The sequence below is a fragment of the Martes martes genome (genome assembly GCF_963455335.1).
Source record: "Martes martes genome assembly, contig: SUPER_18_unloc_2, whole genome shotgun sequence".
NCBI lineage: Eukaryota > Metazoa > Chordata > Mammalia > Carnivora > Mustelidae > Martes > Martes martes.
In genome coordinates, this window is record NW_027666703.1 from 247,459 (window position 1) to 268,063 (window position 20,605).

At 49.2% G+C, this 20,605-nt stretch overlaps 1 long non-coding RNA gene across 1 annotated transcript in view; it reads left to right on the forward strand.

Annotated features, from left to right (window-relative positions):
* Positions 1-125: 125 nt before the first annotated feature.
* Positions 126-20,605, forward strand: part of LOC308359871 — a 29,348-nt gene continuing 8,868 nt past the window's right edge. The window contains exon 1 of the long non-coding RNA XR_013968478.1: positions 126-367. This is a non-coding gene — a long non-coding RNA (uncharacterized lncRNA). The remainder of the gene's footprint in view (positions 368-20,605) is intronic.

The following is a 20,605-nucleotide window of genomic DNA, read 5'->3' on the forward strand; positions in this document are numbered from 1 at the left end:
TCTCGGGTCACTGGATAATTCTTTTGTTCCCACCCACACAACACGGAAGCTCGCTCCGGCGGGAGGGGAATTGTGCAATCAGCAGCTGGGAAGACGCGCCAATGAGCGGGAAGGTTGTTAGCGTAGCTGACGGGAGCGGCGTCCCTGAGCCGGCGGAGCCAGCCCTTCTCACATGCGTCTCCGAAGCTGGCGGCTCCGCTCGGTATCTGTGGACCCCGCTTCCGTCTCTCCGCGGAGCACAGCATCCCGGAACCGCCGCGTGCAAGGACAGTGGCCTGAGGACGCCCTCTTTCGCTTCCTGCTTTTCTCCTCGATACAGACGACGAGGGAGTGCGCGGCGCTTGTGAAGATGCTTCTTTGCTCAGAGGTACCTGCGGGGCTCGGGGTCAGGGGCCGGCGTCCTCTGGGAGCCGGGGCCTGGGTGGGAGGCTGGCCTGTGTGTCAGGAACACGCTCGTTCGCCAAAAGGTAGCCGTCACCTCGTGCGCCCCTTCTTTCGCAGCTGTGAAGAGCCCGGAGCGGGGCTTCTTTTATGGAGCAGCTAATTATCTCGCCTGTGCTGTGCGCCGGGCCTGGGGATAGCGGGACTGGGGACGCGGCCCGAACCAGGCAGACGGGGTGTCAGTCTTCTTGGGGCTAAGGTCTTGGTGGAAGACCGGCGTGAAGGGAGTACGTGTCGTGTTGACGGGGGAGAAGTGCGGTTTCTCCCTCTTGAGTAGGTTCCATCCCACTGCGGATTGTCAGGATCCCCATTGTGCACCTGAGGTCAGGCCAATCAAGGCGGGGCGGGGGGTGGTTGGGAGGGAGTGCGGGCCCAGGACCGCGTAGTATTGGTGCACAGAGCCAGTACTTTGCAGAGCTCTTGGGTGGAGGCCCCTGGAGTCTTCATTCTCAGGGTTGTAGTGGGGCTCTTTGTGGTGGGCACTTCCTTTTGGGTGGTAGTGGGTGGTGATTGGGAACACATGATCAATAGGTCTGACAGGTGTCTGAGGTACTCACCATCTGTTTGGACAAGACAGGAAGCAAATAATTACCCGTGAAAGACATAATTACAGTTTTTCCTTGAGTGCTGAGAAATACAGGGTGTGGTCGAGTTTGTAATTTGGAAATAATGTTTCAGCTGAGACAGGAAGTCTAAGACAAATGGTAGATGTGGGAGGGTGTTCCATTAGAACAGGACAGGAGTGTGAACTGTTAAAAGAATTGAATGTCCTTGGGGCACCTGGGTGGCTCAGTGGGTTAAAGCCTCTGCCTTCGGCTCAGGTCATGATCCCAGGGTCCTGGGATGGAGCCCCACATCGGGCTCTCTGCTCAGCAGGGAGCCTGCTTTCTCTCTCTCTGCCTGCCTCTCTGCCTACTGGTGATCTCTGTCTGTCAAATAAATGAATAAAATCTTTAAAAAAAAAAAAGAATTGAATGTCTTTGAGGCTGGAGCCACGTGGGGACTGTAGGGTGGGGAAAACCAAGGTTTGGGATGAAGCCTTGCGCTTTCTGTAGGTACTTGGAGACTTAGCATAGTGATTTAAACCATGGAGTCCAGTGCCAAGCTGATCTTAGCTTCGCCACTTAAGAGCTGTGTTACTGAAGCACTCTTTATCTCAGTTTCCTGATGGGAGAAATGGGGATGATAATCATCCTACTTCATAGCTGATTGTAAAGGTGAAATGGTGTTTAACGTTAATAAAAGACTTAGAGCCGTGTATGACATGTAATAGGTATTAGTAGTGGTCGATTCAATGAATAGATAAATACAGAAGTTTTGAAGACTTGGGGACAGTCTGTGGTGATATGTGTGAATTTAAATGGCTTCGACCCGACTTCATTTCTTCTCTGGTTTGTAGGTGCTGTTGACCACATGTGTAGCACTGTTGAATCAGAAATCATTTTTCTCTTATTGACTGTCATTTGCTAAGGGAATCTGATGTGCTACTGAAATGATCAAGGAGAAAGAAAATACTTTTCAGTAGCATATTACAATTATGTTTATTGAAAAGTTGTTAATATGGATTTATTTAATATCTGCTGGTAACACTTTGTGCAAACTTGGTTACTTAAAAAAAAGTGCATCAACTGTGGAGTAACTCAGATACAGCAAAAGGAGAGAGAAGTAGTGTAAGTAGAGCTTGCCTATTCATGACTCTCTGTGGGAAAGTTTGTATCATTTCTCCGTTCCTCTCTGCCTCCGTTTCCAATGCCCCCCTGTGTCTGCAGACAGCTACACATTGTAGGGGAAGTTTGGGTTTGGAATTGCAGAGACTCTAAGGTAGTCGTACCCAGGCCAAAGGGCACATCAGCAGAGCCTGTGGGGCTTTTTAAAGAAAAAAGAGGAGGATTCTGAGATCCTCCTCTAGACTCACTGAGTCAGAATCTTCTGGAATAGGTCCCAGGCTGTAAAGACCAGGTATGTTTGCCGTGTGGATGCGTGTCATGACAGCTTTTTTGGCACTGGGCTTTCCTTCATTGGAACCACATGCAAGAAGATTGGGAGAATCCACAAGTTAATGTTTGAAACCATTTTGCAGGGTTCTGTCCTTCAAGTTCCGTGATTTCATGATCTGCATCTTCACTGTGGTGTGTTAAATCCTTAAACCTTGTCAGAAAGTCATGTTATTGATAACATGGGGATTCCTTGCGTGAATCATGGACAGACCCCTTTCTGCCCCAGTCCTCTCTTTGGAATGGGGATAAGAATGGGAACCAGCCTTTGGGATGTAAGGATTAAATGAGAAACAGATCCACGGCAGTCAGCACGGGATCTAGCACAGAGTGAAGCCTTCCACAAATTATTATTACTACTTTGGTTTCCTTCCATTCTTTTTTTTCTTTGTAGATATGACTTATTCATTTATTTTAGAGAAAGAGTGCAGGCCCCTGTGGCAGGGGTGGGCAGGGCAGGCAGGTAGAGGAGGAGGGGAGGGGAGGGGGAAGAATCTCAAGCAGGAATCCGCAGTGGCTGTGGAGACCGATGTGGCGATGGACGTCACGACCCTCAGGTCATGACCTGAACCGAAATGAAGAGTCGGTCGCTCAACGAACTAGGCCCCCCACGAACCCCTCGATTTCCCTCCATCTGAATATTACTTGGTGGCAGTTACTATGTCCTACTGTGCATCAGGCTGGTTCCTACCTCCCCGGGTTACAGCCAGGTTAAGAAAGCCACTTAGCCTCCCAACAGTCCTAGGATGCCTCTGTTTTGCTGTGTTCCCGCCTTCAGTACAGAGCCCTCGTGGGGATAGCCATGCAACGATTTTTGCCTGAGAAGACCACTGGGAGGACTAGATGTGGAGCGTTCCCCCCAGTGCCGGGCACACAGCCGGTGTTCAAGACTGGTAGTTCGTGTCAGCACCAGGTCACCGTCATCAGTGTCATGACCTTCATCATGGACTGGTGCTCTCACTCCTACCATCCTGCAGTTAGAACTCTTCTTTTGGACATATCGGGCTTATATGTTATTATAGCCTAATAATTCCATTTGATTCAATAGGAATCTTTCAAGCACTTACCGTGATCACCAACTCTCCTGACTCCCGATCCCTCTCTCTTGATCTTCCCATCCTGCTGTTCCCTTCAGGCAGTTCCCTCTTTTTTTTCCCGGGAACCCCCACCCCCAACCCTTCCCTGTGTCCTGGGAAATGAGTAGTCCATAGCCATTTCCTCCCTCTCTTTGTTTGACCCTGGCCCTTCTTGGGGGGACATCCATTCCTGAAACCCCCTGAGGTGCTGTCTGTGTTCTCATACCCCGCATTGTTCAGGATTCGGGGGGTTCAAGGTTGGTGTCCTCCCTCTTCTTTGCCCCCATGCCATTTCTTTATGATCCTTGGTCCCGGTAGAGCACACTGGCCTCCTTCTCATTACTATTTTCTCCCTTCCCCTTGGTTGTTCACCTAATTCGTTGAAGACTTAGGTTCCAGGCCACAGCCTTCTTGCCATCGGCCTGGGTGGCCTCACTGTGTGCATGGAGGACCCAGCTTCCACACAGGGCACTCATTTTCTCAAGCGCCTACTTTGGTGTGATCACTTCTGCCACCACTCCCAGCGTGGTGCCCTGGATTTCCACCCTGGTGCTGCACCACCTGGCACATGAGCATTGCGGCTCCTTTCAATCCCGATCTCTTCTTTCCAGTGTGTTCCATTTGTTATTTCTGCTCTGCCGTCTGTGTGCTCTTCCCGAGGACCTCCTTGGATTTCTCTGCCCTTTAGATGGTCCCTCGAGGCTCTCATCTCTATGCTGAGCTTGGAGTTCCCAGCCCATGAGCCCGACTGGGGGCTTGATCCCAGGACTCTGGGATCATGACCTGAGCGAAGGCAGAGGCTTAACGACTGAGCCACCCAGGTGCCCTGTATTTTTATAATCAGTAGTAAGACTAAGTATTTTTAGTTGGTCACTGTCACCAGTAGTTTTTTTTTTATTTATTTGTTTGTTTACTTATTTATTTCTTTATTTGACAGATAGAGACCACAAGTAGAGAGGCAGGCAGAGAAAGAGTGGGAAGCAGGCTCCCTGTTGAGCAGAGAGCCCAATGTGGAGCTGGATCCCAGGATCCTGAGATCATGACCTGAGCTGAAGACAGAGGCTTTAACCCTCTCAGCCACCCAGGCGCCCCAACACTGACACTTTTTTTATATGAACCCTGTTTCCTTAGCTTTTCCTCACTGGGTTGTCTCTTTGGTTATGTTTGTTTTTATAATTGACTTGTTTTTTTTAATTTTTGAGGTTCTTTTTTGTTAAGATATTATTTATTTATTTGACAGAGAGAGCGCGCGACACAAGCAAGGCGAGTGACAGAGAGAGAGAGAAAGGACTAGTAGACAGAGTGACAGGCAGAGGGAGAGGGAGAAACAAGTTCCCTCCAGAGCAGGGAGCCTGAAGCAAGGCTGCATCCCAGGACCCTTGGATCATGACCTGAGCCAAGGGCCGAGTCACCAGGTGCCCCTTTATGCTGACTTTTAAGAACTTTGTATATGTAGGATGGTGCTCCTCTGCCTCTGTTCTTGGGGTGGTATTTTGTCCCAAACTCTTGCTCATCTTTGAGTTTCGCTTGTACCGAACATTTTGTGATACATTTCATTCTGAATCTTTATGGTGACAAATTTGGCAGTCTGACTTCATGGCTTGTGGCTTTTAGATGATGCTTTAAAGGACCTTCTTCAGCCAGTTTTACATTTTCTTTGAGTACTTTTATGGTTTTGGCTTCTATGGCTTTGACTATTTTATCTATCCTGATTATTATTTTTTTATTTTTTATTTTTAAAAAAATATTTTATTTATTTATTTATTTGTCAGAGAGAAGGAGAGAGAGCGCACACAAGCAGGCAGAGAGGCAGGCAGAGGCAGAGAGAAAGCAGGCTCCTTGCCGTGCAAGGAGCCCAGAAGGGACTCGATCCCAGGATCCTGGGATCAACGACCTGAGCCGAAGGCAGCGGCTTAACCCACTGAGCCACCCAGGCGTCCCTATCCTTATTATTTTATATGAGATCGAGTTGCCGTTTTTGTCCCTACACTATCTAGTGCTGGTCTATATCCCCCATGGATTTGAAACGTGACTTAGATACCAAATTCTCAGATATACTTTCACACAGCCATGTGTCTATCCTTCCTCACTTCCAGTTGGACTTGCTTTTTTCATTTTGATGCTTACACGTTTTGACTTGCGATGTAACTTAGTTGTGAATTGATTGAGAGGTCCCAAAGCTTGCTTCTGAGAGTAAGAATAGGTTTGTGCCAGGGAATAGCACCACTTTCTTAGTTCATTTGAGCAGCTGGACTCCAGGAAGGAAGAGAAGAAAGAGACGCTGACAAAAGGCACATGTCTAAGTCTGTGAGAGCAACAGCTTTTCAGGAGGCCGTACTGTGTAGACTTCAACACACGTGTTATTGGCCAAAACTAGGCCTGTGGCCCTACCCCTAGCTGCAGGAACATGTGGGAGGGGCAGATTGATACCTTGAACAAAATTGGGGTCCTCTTACTAAGGAAGTACAGGCAGGTGGATGTTGAAAGGGGAACTTGGAGGTTCAGCCACGTCTCTCATCGCTTTTTATTTTATTTTATTTTTTATTTTTTTCCTTTAGAATTTCCTCAGGTAGCAGTGCCTGGGTAGCTTACTGGGGCTGAGTGTGTGAGTCTTGATCTCAGCTTAGGTCTCAATCTCAGGGTTGTGAGTTCAAGCCCCATGTGGTGTTCCATGCTGGGCACAGAGCCTTCTTAAAAAAAAAAAAGAAAAAAGAAAAAAGAAAAGAAAACAAGGATTTCCCCAGGTATTCCTAAGAGACAGAAGGGGAGGGGAAGAAAGAGACTGGAGGTGGGAGCGCAGGGGAGAGGAGATAATGTATAAAACAAAACGCTCAGTCTTCAGTGTTCAGTTTCATGAGCATTAAGAAAGGTACACAGTTGCCTCTTGAACAACATGGGTTTGAATTGCATTGAGTCCACTTATATGCGGATTTTTTGATAAATATAGCACAGTAATGCAAATGTCTTTCCTTCATGATTTTCTGAATATTTCTTTAGCATACTTTAGTGAGGGAATACAATGTATAATACATATGCCATACAAAATACCTTTAATCAACTGTTTCTTTTTTTTTTTTTTTTAAAGATTTTATTTACTCATTTGACAGAGAGAAATCACAAGTAGGCAGAGAGGCAAGCAAAGAGAGAGGGAGAAGCAGGCCGCCCACTGAACAGAGAGCCCGATGCGGGGCTCGATCCCAGGACCCTGAGATCACGACCTGAGCCGAAGGCAGAGGCTCAACCCACTGAGCCACCCAGGCGCCCCTAATCAACTGTTTCTATTACCAGTAGTGCTTCTGGTCAACAGTAGGCAAGTAGTAGTGAAATTTGGGGGGATATGGAATTTACATGCAGATTTTTGACTGCATGGGAATGGGTACCCCTAACCACCGTGTTGTTGAAGGGTCAACTGTGTATCTGTGTCCCAGCCCCAAACACAAGACATAAAGTGTATCTGAAGCTCCAGAAGTTACCCTCATATCTCTTTGTAGTTCGTCTCCTTACCGCCGCTGGTCATTTTCTGATTTCAAGATCTATGGTAGGTTAGATTTGCCGGGTCTTGAACAACGTGTGAATGGAATCTTGCCGTATGTATTCCTTTTTTCTTCTTTCACTCAGCGGGTTCTTTGAGATTTATCCATGTTGTGTGCACTTATCAAAGATAAAGAAAGTCTGATGCTGGTTAAAGTGGAGAGGAGGGATTTTAATCAGTAATAACTTGCAACCAGGAAGAGTCCCGCATGAATGAAACTCCACCTCAGTTTGTCCAGAGGGCGTTTTAAAGAGAGAATGAAGTCGTCAGGCCAGGGATGAGTAAAGTCAGAGGAGGAACAGATGACAAAAAGTAGAATAGGTATTGATCCATATGAAACCACCTGTATTTGCTCACTGGGAGACAAGGGCCTGACTTTTCGGTGTTGATTGAACAAACAGTAGATGCCTTGAGTTTCCTCAGGCAGGCACTAAGGGGGACTGGTGTCGCAGGGTGGGACCTGGAGCTGTTAGAAACTATGTTCATGTTTGTTTGAGTTTGTATATGATAAGGCAGGTTTGAGAAGGAGGCTCAGAGCAGTCTGGCTAGAGTTTGGTCAAGGAAAGAGTCTTTGTCAGTATAAAGTAGTTTCCTCCTTTGTATGTAGTGTGCATATACCACGATTTGTTCATCTGTTCATCTGATGATTAGACATTTCGTTGTGTCCGAGTTTTTGGTCATTGTGAATAGGCTACAATAAACATTCTTCCAGAAGTCTTAAATTTCTCCTGAACTTGCTTAGTGGGGTTGCTTAGTCACAGAGTGGGGATATGTCAAAGTGCTAGCCTAGTTTCCAAAGTGGTTGATCAGTTTACACTTCCCACCAGCAATATAGTGACACTGCAGTTGCTCAGCATCCTCGTTACCATTCTGTGTTGTCAGTGAGGGTGAAATAGCGTCTCATTATGGTTTCACATTGCATTTCCCTGGTGACGAATGATCTGAGTTAGGCACCTTTCCGTGTGTGTAGTGGGCATTCCTCCATCTTTTGGGGACCCTCTTCACGTCTTTTGCCCATTGTTGTCGTTAATGTTGTTTTTGGTTTTGATTTGTTGGAGTTTATTGTGTATTTTGGATAGGAATTTTTAGACAGATGCGTGATAAACGTACATGGATAGGAAAATAAAATATTAAAATATTTTATAGTAGCATCTGAGACGTAAAGTCGTTCAGGTGACTGGGTGACTCAGTTGAGGAATCATCTGACTTGATCTCAGCTCAGGTCTTGAACTCAGGGTTGTGAATTCAGGCCCTGCTTTGGGCTCCATGCTGGGCTCCATGCTGTTCATGGAGCTTACTTTAAAAACAAAAACAAAAACAAAATAAAACTGGCTGGGAATAAGTCTCAGGATAGGCTTGAAACACCTATTCACAGAGAACAAAACATTATTGAGAGGAATGCAAGAAGAATGAAATCAATGGGAGATAGGCTTTGTTTACACATTGGAGGATATGACATCACTGAGATTTCTGTTTTCCATGATTTCATTCCTGCAAACAGTGCAATCCCAGTCAAACTCCTAGCCATCTTTTTCAGAAAAAATGAACAAGTCGATTCCAAAATGTATACGGAAATGCGAAGGGCCTAGAATAACCGAACAGATCTTCAAAAGAACACACACTGATTGTTCTGTGATTGAAGACCCCACACTGATTATTCCCGCTCAATTTTAAGACTTAGAGTAAAACCACGGTAATCGAAGTCTTTGCCGTAAAGATAGATCAATGAAACAGAAGAGAGAGTCCAAACATAGACCAGTCACAACAGGTACTGTCGATTGTTTTTTGCCCATAGTGTCAAGTCAGTTCCATGGGGAAAAGGAAGTCATTTAATTTTTTTTCCTAAAAGATTTATTTATTTATTTTATTTTTAGAGAGAGAAAGATCATGAGCAGGGAGGAAGGGGAGAGGGAGAAGCAGAGTCCCCGCTGAGCAGGATGCCCGATGTGGGGCCGGATGCCAGGACCCAGGGATCATGACCTGAGCCGAGGACCATGCCCAACAGAGTAAACGAGCCAGGTGACCTGGGGGAGTCTTTGTAGTGAATAATTCTGGGTGAATTGGATATTGAAGTGGAAACAAAACAGACCTTGACCTTTACCTCATTCTTTCCACACATACATTAATTTGGGAAGGATCATAAGCCTAAATATAAAAGACTTAACCAACTTCTGTCACTCATCCTTTCCCTTTCATTCTGTTCAAATATATCTGAAGGGCGTTTTCATCAGCACAAAATTAAAATCAAATTAAATTCTAAGCAATAGGAAAAACACTGACTAACTGAAAGTGTTCTTTCTTTTTTCAGTCTTATATTTGATGGTGTCTTTGAATGAAATATGGCATATGGGTAGTGTGGAAAAATTTTAAAACAGAGAGAAATTAAAACACACATTCACGCACATACACTTACACAGACCCCAGAATTCTGAGGTTTCTCTTGTTTCTCTGCTGTTCTTCAGCCTCCCTGCCTACCTTCTGCTACTGGAACGTTCCAAGGCACTTCCTGCCCAGAGCATTTCTATTAGCTGCTCATCCCATCCCGAGTGCCTTCTGCACAGCTTTCTCCAATTCTGTGGGACTCCACGCAGCCCCCCCCTTTTCAGAGAGGCCTGCCCTTTGACCTTGTCTGATGCAGGTCCTTCATCCCCCATGCTGTTGTCCTTCATCCGGCAGAAGCTCTTACTTTGTCTCTGTCTCTTCCCGGGTTCCCCGCTGTATCCCCAATGCCTGGTACTTTGCAGACACTCAACAAGTATTGCTTGTCTGGATCAGTAGTGTTAGCTGAGGGCGAATACAGAAGCTGCTCCGTGTCATCCAGGAGAGGGCAGTAGGAAGTCCAGGGAGGAGCTCCTCGAGGAAGGCAGCTTGGTCAGCTTTTCAGCAGGTAGAGCTGCTCAGCGGTGGAGCGAGTGCTTTCTTTGTAGGGCGTGCGCAGGCGGCGGCTTGGTGTTGTTGAAGGGTTCTTGCCCTGGATGTCGGGGTTGACCAGGTCATTGGAAGGCCCCTTCCTTCCTAACATCCGCGTTTGAGGACTATTCTCACTGGTCTGTGGTTCTTCTCAACTGCAGATATGGCTCTTACCACTAGAGGGCACTAGATGATGCCTTTGAAGATAGTGCCCATCGAATCCCCAACAGTGAGAACACAATTTTCTCTCTTTAAATTATTGAAATATAGTTTGATCTAGACAATGTTATGTCACTTTGACGTGTGCAACATTACTGATTCGACAGGTCTGGACATTATTCAGCACTCTCCACAATACATATATTCACTTTCTGTCGCAGTACATTATTATGATATTATTGATGATATTCCTAAGGAACTTTTCCTTTTTGTGAGTTATTTGTATAAGTGGAAGTATGTACCTCTTAATCCCCGTCACCAGATTCGCTCCCCCCCCTTTCCCTCTGGCAATCACCATTCTGGGTTGAGGAGTCTATTTGGTTTTGTTTGTCTGGAGAACAGACTCTTCATGGCACTTATATCCCAAACACACACTTCAACAACAGCTTCCCAAAACAGTCTTTAACTCTTACAGTATGTAATGCATGCTGCTATGTTCTGTTTAACTCTTGTCGTCTGCATTTTCTAAGCAAGGGATTTGCAGACTAGTACATTGATTTTATGACATGGGTGGGTCATAATTCATTGTTTGAAAAGCACTCTTTTAGACAACAGAGTGTGTTCACCCTTGTAAAGCTCCTCTGGTCAGGTTTCCTTGACAGTCTGGGCTTGTAGGTAATTGTGTCCCTTAGTGCGTACTTAGTGTGTTTCTGTGCTGAGTTGCTGCCTTGAGTGGCCGAAGGTATTTGCTTCCTTACGGGTGTCTGCTGAGGTGGGCACATGGCCGTCTGTGGGAGACTGGTGGGGACATGTACAGGATTAGACAGACCATAGTCAAGGCAGCAGTAAGCCTTGTCAGTGGATATGAAGAGAACATATGATATCTATCTGAGATGGGTGTCTGAGAACTTAGAACCTAGCTGGGTGAAAACACACCCAGACACATAGACACACACGGTTGCGCCCTCCCTGCCTCTTTGAGCTCACTGATCAGGCAAATGGAAATGAGGTAGTGTGCTCAGAATAGCACTTAGGATGTTTCACGGTGTAAGTGAGAGAAGACCAACTCCATTTGATTGATTTATTACATTTTTTAAAAGATTTCTTTGAGCGAGAGAGAGTAGTGGGGGGAAGGGCAGAGGGAGAGAGAATCCTGAAGCAGACTCCCCACTGAAGATGAAGTGCGATGCCAGGCTGGATGCCAGAACCCTGAGATCATGACCTGAGCCGAAACCAAGAGCTGGCCACTCACCTCCCTTTGGTTTAAATGGTAAAGATGTTTATTAATTCCCAAGATATCCATTGAAGGGCAAGGGCCAAAATGGCTTCACGTGGCCTTAGGGATCCAGGCTCCTTCCGCTACTTCTTGTTTTCCTAAGGCTGGTTCCTTACTGTTGGCAGAAGACCTCCACTGGGAAGCTGGGCTTTAGCTCCTGGTTTAGAACACTGAACCTTTGGTTCCTTGTAATGTAGACCGGGGAGAGTTTAGGCTACCATAGCATTTTCCAGGTTATTTAGATCAGAGTTCAGGCTAGTGCGCCATTTTCTAGGTTGCAGCTGTTGTGTTTATTGGTTCCTGGTTTTCCCAGTATGACCTGCCTGAGGGATGTGGAAGGACTGGTACCTAGTACAGAGCCGGGGGAAAGGCTTAGGTAGTCATTTGTGAGTTTTAGGAAACAATCCTGGATCTCCTTTCCTATGCACACAGAACTTGTGGTCGAGCAGAGTCGTCTGACTGGCTCTTGCCAGCGAGTTTGCTGAGGGAATAAATGGTGGGAGGTCTTCTAGGTGAGGTATGAGGTGAGGTGCTGTGCTCTGTAGGGTCCTGGGAAGGGAGTTAGGCACATGAGCAAAGAGAGGGAAGAAATGGCCACCGGGGGAGGAGAGGTGGTGATGAGGGGCCGTGTATGTGAGCACCAAGACGGATGGCTGAGTCTCCTGACATTTGTAATGGAGCACAAAATGGGCCTCTGTTGACCGTTGGAGGTAGCCGATTGTCCTCCTTGACCTGATTCCTGAGAACTGGACCTACTGACCTCGCCTCGCCTGCCTCCTTTCCTTCCTTCCAAGTCTGCAGTAAGCCTTGGCTACTGGCTTGACCCTTCCATCCAGCATTTTGTAAGCCTGTCTAAGGAGAGGAAGCCCCCAGAATTAACAGAGGCAAGTGACTCCCTCCCTCCCAACATCCCCTCATCAGCCCAGAGGCCTGAGGTTTTAGGGATTCCTACTTCAAAAGAGAGTGTTCACTCTCTCCAGTGGCGTATGGAAGTGCTCATTTGCCAACATCCTCACCAACACAGGAGCCTTTTCATTGTGGTTCATCTGATATGTGAAAAATGGTATCTTATAGTAAATTTTTTAAAATTTTATTCTTACTTCAGGGCATGGGTTAGGGATCATTTTTATATGTTTAAGAGCTATTTCCAGTATCTTTTCCTGTGAACTGTCCAAGTAAGGAGTCACCTTTTTGGCCTTATTAAAGTGATAGTAACACTATTAGGCCCTGCAAGCCCTTTCTATCAAGGCAGTGAAAGGATTTGAGAGGGGAGGGTGACTCATTCCCAGTCAGATTGAGAAATTAGCCAAATAACCCCAAGTGCTCGGGCATGCAGGGAACCCTGGCTCTAAAGATGGAGCCTGTGGGTAGATTCTGTAAGAAATGCAAAGAAAGTTTAAAGTGGTCCCTGACAGTAAGGACATGCACCTTACTTTGAGGTGAGGGTGAACCCAGGCTTTAGGAAGATGGGGCCAGGCCTGCCTAAGAGGCCTGAAGCCTCTGTCCCGGGCTCCTGAGGCAGCTTTCCTAACCAGAGGCAGGGACCCACCTTGGAGCCCCCAGGAGCTGGGTGCCCCCAGGCAGCGTGTCAGCGGCCTGCCTGCCTTCTCTCTCTGCTTGGGCTGGTATCTGCACGCTGTGGCCCACTAGGAGAGTGCTTCCCAAATAGGGTGTGGTGAGCATCTTTAAAGGTTTTGTTTCAAAAACTTTGAAGTTTATTGTGGATGATATTCTACAACATAGAATAGAAATGATTTTCTAGAAACATAAAATGCAAGATAACCTAGAAACTACAAGCTCAAATTATTTATTAGGAGAATTAGTAGACCTAGAACTCATGTATCACATTGCAGTACGTTTCTAAATGCTACTCACATTTTGTTCTTAAGATAGTTCTACTTTAAGCAACAGGACTTTTAGAACACGGATTTTATATTCCTTTCCCCCTCTTTTATTTCCCTTCTCCTTTACCCATGCTCCCCACCCTGGAGCTGAATAAGTCCATTTTGGGGGCAGTGTTTGCTCGTGCCTTCCTCTCCTGCAGACGGTCTATCAGGGCAACTTATAAGCATAGAAGCTTTTACCCACACAGGGTAGAGATGAAGGGAACATGGTAAGAAATATGGCTTTATTTTATTTTATTTTATTTCATTTTGCTTGGACATTTATCTGCCCCATATTCTGACTGCAAAATACTATTTCATCGTGATCTCACATTTTGAGGTTTAACTGAGTCCTAAGTAGTTTCCACCTGGCCACGAAAAAGTGTATTTCGAAGAGGAACATTAAGATCTGATGTTTTGATGTAAAACACTTGTGTTTCCTATATACAAATCATGGGACATTTTATTTTAATTTTTAAAGATTTTATTTATTTATTTATTTATTCACTGGAGAGGGAGAGCTTGAGTGGGAGGACCAGAGGGAGAGGGAAAAGCAGGCTCTCAGCCAAGCAGGGAGCCCGATGTGGGGCTTAATCCCAGGACCCTGAGATCCTGACCCGAGCCAAAGGCAGATGCTTAACCGACTGAGCCACCCAGGTGCCCCAGGGGACATTTTAGTTCTAAGATCTTTAATTCCACCATTAAATCATTAAATAGATTGCACTTACTTTGGTTCCAGGAGCTTTAAGTGAAAAAAAAGAAGAAGATGAAGAGAATGTGAAAGTCCTGATTTCTCCTATGAGTCCGGAGAAAATTCACTGACCCCAAGAAGAGAGCAGAATCCTCATTTGCTCCTCCCCTGGGGCAGGCTCTGCAGGGATGCTTTCCGACCTCACTGTCAGGCACTAAAACAGAAACCAGAGAGGGGCGCCTGGGTGGCTCAGTGGGTTAAGCCCCTGCCTTCAGCTCAGGTCATGATCCCAGGGTCCTAGGATCCAGCCCCACATTGGGCTCTCTGCTCAGCAGGGAGCCTGTTCCCCCTCTCTCTCTGCCTGCCTCTGCCTACTTGTGATCTCTGTCAAATAAATAAATAAAGTCTAAAAAAAAATTAAAAAACAAAACAGAAACCAGAGAAACCTGGAGAAGGATTTACTTCCAAATCCAAAGGGAGAAAGGCTTTTTAAAAAGCTTTAAAAAAAAAAAAAAAAAGAAAGAAAGAAAAAGAAAAACAAACTAAAAGTTGGCCCAAAGCGTTTCCACAGTCTTTCCTCCCAGAGGCCTGGGCTTGGAGGCAGCAGCACCTCTACAGTCCCTCCATGGACACAAGGAACTCCAGAGGCGGATCCTGTGGACTCTGATGGTCCCTTAATTCTTTCCTGCCATGAGGCACTTGGAGGCATAGGGTCTGCAGAGGCCTGGCACCCAGGAAAAGCAGAGAACACTGCCCCCAGAGCACAGCATCCACCAGGCCTCAGGCACATCCCTGACTGGAGTTTTCCCCCAGGGCAAACCCCGGGGGAGGGCAGGGAAGGCTCAGGTAGAGTCCCCCAGGGCGATCGGGGGCGGGGCCAGGACAGAGGGCGGTGGGGACCCGTGCAGGGGACTTCTCCGAGGGCTGACCCAGGGCCGACCCACCAAGCAGCTCCTCTGGGACTCTGGCAGCGCCCTGGAGCTGGACTCCAGTCTGTGGCGTGATGCAGTCCCGGGCCAGGACCCCCTGTGCCTGGTGCATGGTGGCGGCGGGAGGGAGGGGGGCTGGGGGCAGGAGCACGTCACCTAGAGAGCAGCCAGCCCTCCTGTTCCGAGCCCGGACCCCACCCCGCCTAATCTCAGCTGCGGGAATAGGCACATTCCCCTGCCAGGGTGTGGTTGGTTAGCTGCTGCTTCACCCTGACGACGGCAGCAGGCAGCGGGGCTCCGCGGGGCAGCTGCGGGAGCGGTTTCTAACCATAACCCGTGGACTAGCGCCAGGCCGGGACCCCGCGGGGCGGACTCGGGCCTCTGCCGCCCCACACCTGGCCCACTCTGTGCAGAGCGGAGGACCCGCGGACCAGGCACCTCCACCGTCCTGCGCAACCGCCTCCCTGGTCTAGGCGCACAGCCTCTGGAGGTGACAGAGGCAGGGCGCAGGCGGCGGCCAGTGAACCACCAAACCAAGGCACTGTCCGAGCTGTCCCCGCAGGGCTGACGGGGCAAGGAGGGGCAGGACACTCTGGAGTCTCTGGAGGCAGGAAATACGCAAAGTCTCCGTGAGGTCCATTGTCTGTGCTGGTGTAGACATCTGTGAAATGCACCCAGAATCCTCTCTCCTAGCTGGATGGATGCGTGTGACTGTATTTTTCACCTCAATGAAAAAGATACTATTGCGTGGAAAGCTCATACCCCCGGACTTTGTGTACTGTGATCCCACTTAGGGGGAAGTCGAGGGCCAGGTGCATTTTTGGCGGCAGGCACCAGGGGGCAATCAGGCAGGAGCATGCACTAGGGGCCCCCCAGGACAGCCAGCAAAGCAGGGGAAGGAGGGCAAGGGCCCAGGCTTGGTGTGGGAAGTTGCAGGAGTGAGTGGCGGGGACCCAGACCAGTGGCCAGAGGGCCTTGGCTGTTTGGAACTACCTGCCCAGCAGTGGCGTGCGGGAGCGCGGGAGCGCACGCGGGAGCGCGGGAGCGCACGCGGGAGCACGGGAGCGCACGCGGGAGCGCACGCGGGAGCGCGGGAGCGCACGCGGGAGCGCGGGAGCGCACGCGGGAGCGCGGGAGCGCACGCGCGCGCGCGCACGCGAGGTGGGGTAACGGAGGGGCACGCAGGTGCTGCCTGGCAACAGGCAGTTGGCTTTTGATTCTTAGCCTCGCGCAGGCAGGGGTTCTGTGACACTTGGCGGGGTAGTCCGACTGGACTGGACGCTTTCTCACCGCGGACCAGGGCAGTTGTTTGACCGCCAGATGTTCTCCTGGGCTGGTGGCCTGGGCTGTGGCCTAGGCCATTCCCTAGGGGCCTTGGACAGCAGCCAGACCTCTTTGACCAGGGACATCTCTGATACTCACACACATGTGCTGGGGAAAGGGACTTTCCCTGGGGATGCCACGGATTTGGCTGATGTCATCTCATCCCAGGCACAGATCAATAGACGCCTCCGTGAGACTGAAACCCTGGAGGCTGAAGTGACTCATTGGAAGACTTTGTGCCCGTGTTCCACCCAGGGACTAAATACCATCGACCCAGAAACAGTGTGGCGACTGAAGAGCCACATCAGGGACCTAGAGCAGCAGCGGATGCGGGAGATGGACGAACATCAGCTGGCAGTGGCGGTGTTGCAAAACGTCCACCAGCAGAAGCTTGCAGACGTCACTGACCAGCACCGCAAACAACTGATGGACTATGAACGACTGATGGAAGACCTACAAAACCAAGACGCTGCCGGGAACGTGAACGATGACCTTCTTGAGGAAAGGGAAATGGAGCTCAGAAGGTTGAAGCAACAACTTACCCAAATGCAGCAGCTGAACGACAGTTTGAACAACCTTGCTTCAGATCTCCGAGCAGAAAAGCAAAAGTTGGTTCACGAGCTCCAAGATGCAAGACATCAGCTGGAGGAATCAGTTCTGCGCAACAACGAGGATTCTCTTAAGAACAACATTGCCGTGAGGGCTTTAAAAATAGAGAAAGGACGGTTAGTGGCAAAACTGTGTCGGGCCGAAAAGAAGCTGTTCGAAGAGAAGTCTGAGCGAAGTCTCAGAGACGGGTCCCCAGTAGATAATGCACGATTCATCCAGCTCGGCCAACAGAAAGACCTGGAGATACTACACCTCCGAAAGAGGATCGAGCAGATGGACGCCGACCACCAGGAAACGAAAGAACTGCTGTCCTTTGCTTTGGAGGAGCAGAAGCAGTTGACAGAGTGCATCGGAGAGCAAGATCAGTACATCAAAGAACTTAGAGAAAGGCCAGAGCTTCGGGAGGAATTCGGTAAGTCGACCGAAACCTTAAGAAGCCATGACATCTTACCCGCATCCGTGGAGGACAAAGACACGCGTCTCCCATCCATGACAGACGAACATCCTCACGTGGACGAAGACCTGGAGCGCCTCACACAACAGAGTCCTGCTGTCCCTGTGGTTGACCCTCAAGTCCTAGAGGAGATCATAGAGCTAGAGTGTGAGGTCTTTCAGCTCCACGAGGTAAAAGATGATCTCGAGGAGGAAATCAAAGAACAACAGAAGATCATTCACAACCAGCAGCAGGGGAAGAGAGCACTGCTTCGGTCCTTACAGGAGCAGGAGGAGAAAGTGGACCGTCTTCAACACCGGCAGGAGGAGATGAAGACTGAACACGCTCAGCTCCTCGCAGCGAAAGACGAGATGCTTCGGAATCTGCAAGTGGCGCTAGAAGAGCTGAAAGCCCAGTTGCCCGACGAAAGCCGGCAAATTCCAAGAGAAGCCTGTGAGGATGAGGAAGTGCGAGCAAGCCAGCCTCTCCCCAGAGAGAACGGAAGTGAAGAGCGTGATCCATCTAAAGCCGAAATTCAAAGATTAGTCCAAGGAATCCAAGAACAGGAACTGGAGCTGCAGCTTCTCACTGAACAGAACATCCGACTGACCGAGCAGGTGGATCGGCTCTCCAAAGAGGAGATCGGGAAACTCACTCGGATTATCCAGCAAAAGGATGTGGAGATTCAGGGTCTTTCCAGCAGCATCTCTGCGGCTTCTGACAGCCAGAACAGGCACGTGGAACACCTTCAGCGGCAATTGCAAGAGTGTGCTTTGGAAAGCGAACGGGTCTTGGCCGTCCTAAATGAGAAGACGAGGGAGAATAGCAATCTGAAAAGGGACTATCACGAAATGATCGATCGAGTTGCTGCCAGGGAAGCAGACCTCCAGAGGATGCAAGAGGAAAATCAAAAACTGGCCACGAGAATGGAAAGCAGCATCCAGGAGGTGTTGAGAGAAATGATTCGGAACTTGTCACACATCATTCAAGAAAAAGACCTGGAAGTGGATGCGTTAAGTCAGAAATGCCAGACTTTATTGACGATCCTACAAACACCCAGCACCGGTCATGAGGTTCGAGGAGTTCGTATCGATCAGTTCCAGCAACTTCTACAGGAACGGGACAGGTTAACACAGCGAGTGAAGATCATGGAGGAGTGGAAAGAGCAGGTGCTGACCACGGTCCAAAATCTGAAGCGTGAGTCACCCCAGCTTCAGAGAGATCTGCGACAGCTCCGGGCGTGGGCTTGCACCAACAGCGAGAACGTCTTGAAACCGCAGACAGCCTCTCTTGACCAGATCCAAACTTGCCAAGGCCATGAAATAAACTTCCAAGAGCTAGAGAAGGAACTGGCCCAACTTCAGCTCCGCATCGGGGAGCTTTGCAATGCCAAGGACCTCCTTTTAGGGAACCTTGACGCGATTTTCCTCCAGCCCTCCAGCGACTCCGCAGAGGCAGCCGACACCCTGAAGGCCGAGAAATCTGACCTAGTCAGTGAGACTTGTCGGGTGCTCCGAGAGGAGGTAGAGGAGCTCAGAAAATCAGGGCAAGGAAAAGATCCAATGATTCGAACCCTCCGGGAGGATCAGCAGAGATGGATTGCTTCAGGGGCTGCCATGGGGGAAGGAGAAGGCAAACCCCGGGAACACAGCGATTGCGATTCCCACATGGAGCAGCGGAAGGAGAAACCGGCCGTTCTACAAAACTCCCTTCAGGCTCAGGAGCTCCGAATCCAAGCAAAAAGTGAGGAGCTGCTTTCTTTACAGGAGAAGCTCAGGGGCCAGCTGAGTGAGAATGAGCTGCTGAGGCAGGCAGTCACCAATCTGAAGGAGAGGATAGCGGATTTCGAAATGGATGTGTGTCGGCTGAAAGAGGAAAATGCAAAGATTGTGGAAAGATCTAGAGAAGAGGAAATGGAAAATCAGGCGATGCAAGAGACAAATCGGCTGCTTTCAGTGATGCGGCGAGAGGAGGCATCCCAGCATGCTGGGACGAAAGAGAAGGTACTCACGTTGGAGCAACTGTTGCCAGAGAAAGAAGAGGCTGAGGCCAGAGAATTGAACCGGCTCGTCGACGCCGTTCGGTCAATGCAGGAAAAGGCAGCTGTGTGTCAACAGGAGAGAGATGACATCGAGTTGGCACTGACAGAGAAAGAGAGGGAAGCCTGTGCCCTGCAGAAGGAGGTTCACCAGTTACGTGAGAGAGAATTGCTCCTAAGCCAGGAGCTGGAGAGAGAGCGGCACCTCGCTGCAGACGCCCAAGATTCTCGTCACTGGGAAGCTTTGGCCTCGGAAGACCAAGTGGCTCAGCTAAGAGAGGAAGTGACGGTCTTGCAGGGAAAACTCGTTTTGTCTTCCGCGGCCATGGAAAAGGCCAGCCACGGAGCCAGTCTGCAGGTAGAGTCGCTGCGGGAGCAGTTGCACGTGGTCACCCAGCAGGAGGAAGCTGTGCTCCGGCTCGCCGCCTCCCAGGAAGAGGGAAGGCACTGTGATCGAAGACTAGCGAACCTCAAGCTGGAACTGGCCGAGTGGAGGGAAAAGGCAGACGCCCTGGAAGGAAAAGTGATGTCGTTACAGGGACGATTGCATCAAACAAATGCCGACTTGGAGGTGAAGGAAGACCAACTCCAAGAGTTCAAGAAACAGAATGAGGTCCAGCAGGAGATACTGGAGGACACACAGAAGAAACTGATGACCTTAGTAAGTCAGTTGGAAGGAATGGTGGACAAAAGCCTCCTAAGGAGACTCTTCGTGGGATCTTTGCAGGCAGCTGATGCGGAACGGCAGGAAGCGTTGAGGTTGATGGCAAGCACGCTGGGGATCCGAGAAGACCAGCTGCGGCAGCTGTGCAGCCAAGAGCCCGCGGGTGTGCCCGGCGGGGTGACTGGGGGGCCTGGATCCAAAAGCGCCCCCAACACACCTGCAAAGCCAGATCACCAAGCTGTGGCCAAGCATTCTTTTTCAGGACTTTTCCTCCAGTTTCTAGAAGCGGAATCTCAATCAGCTTTTCCACCGCCCAAACCCTCTGCTCATGACATGAAGCCTCCAGATTCAGGAGGGAGGGGAAAAGTGCCTAAGCAACAAGGCCCACCACGACTGAACGCTACCCTGGGATCCACACCCCCAAAAAAAGATGTCAAGCCCCACACCACAACTGTGGCTCTTATTAACCCACCTGGACCGGAAATGGATCGATCAGAGCACCTTCTTCTAAGTGCTGTCACTGAGGCTTTACCCACATACATGCCGCATATACTGTCACCTGCCGAGAAGGTTGGAATGGCGGCCAAAGACCTCTCAAAGAAATAGACGATTGTCAAGCCAGAGTGAGACCACGCTTTGAAGATCCC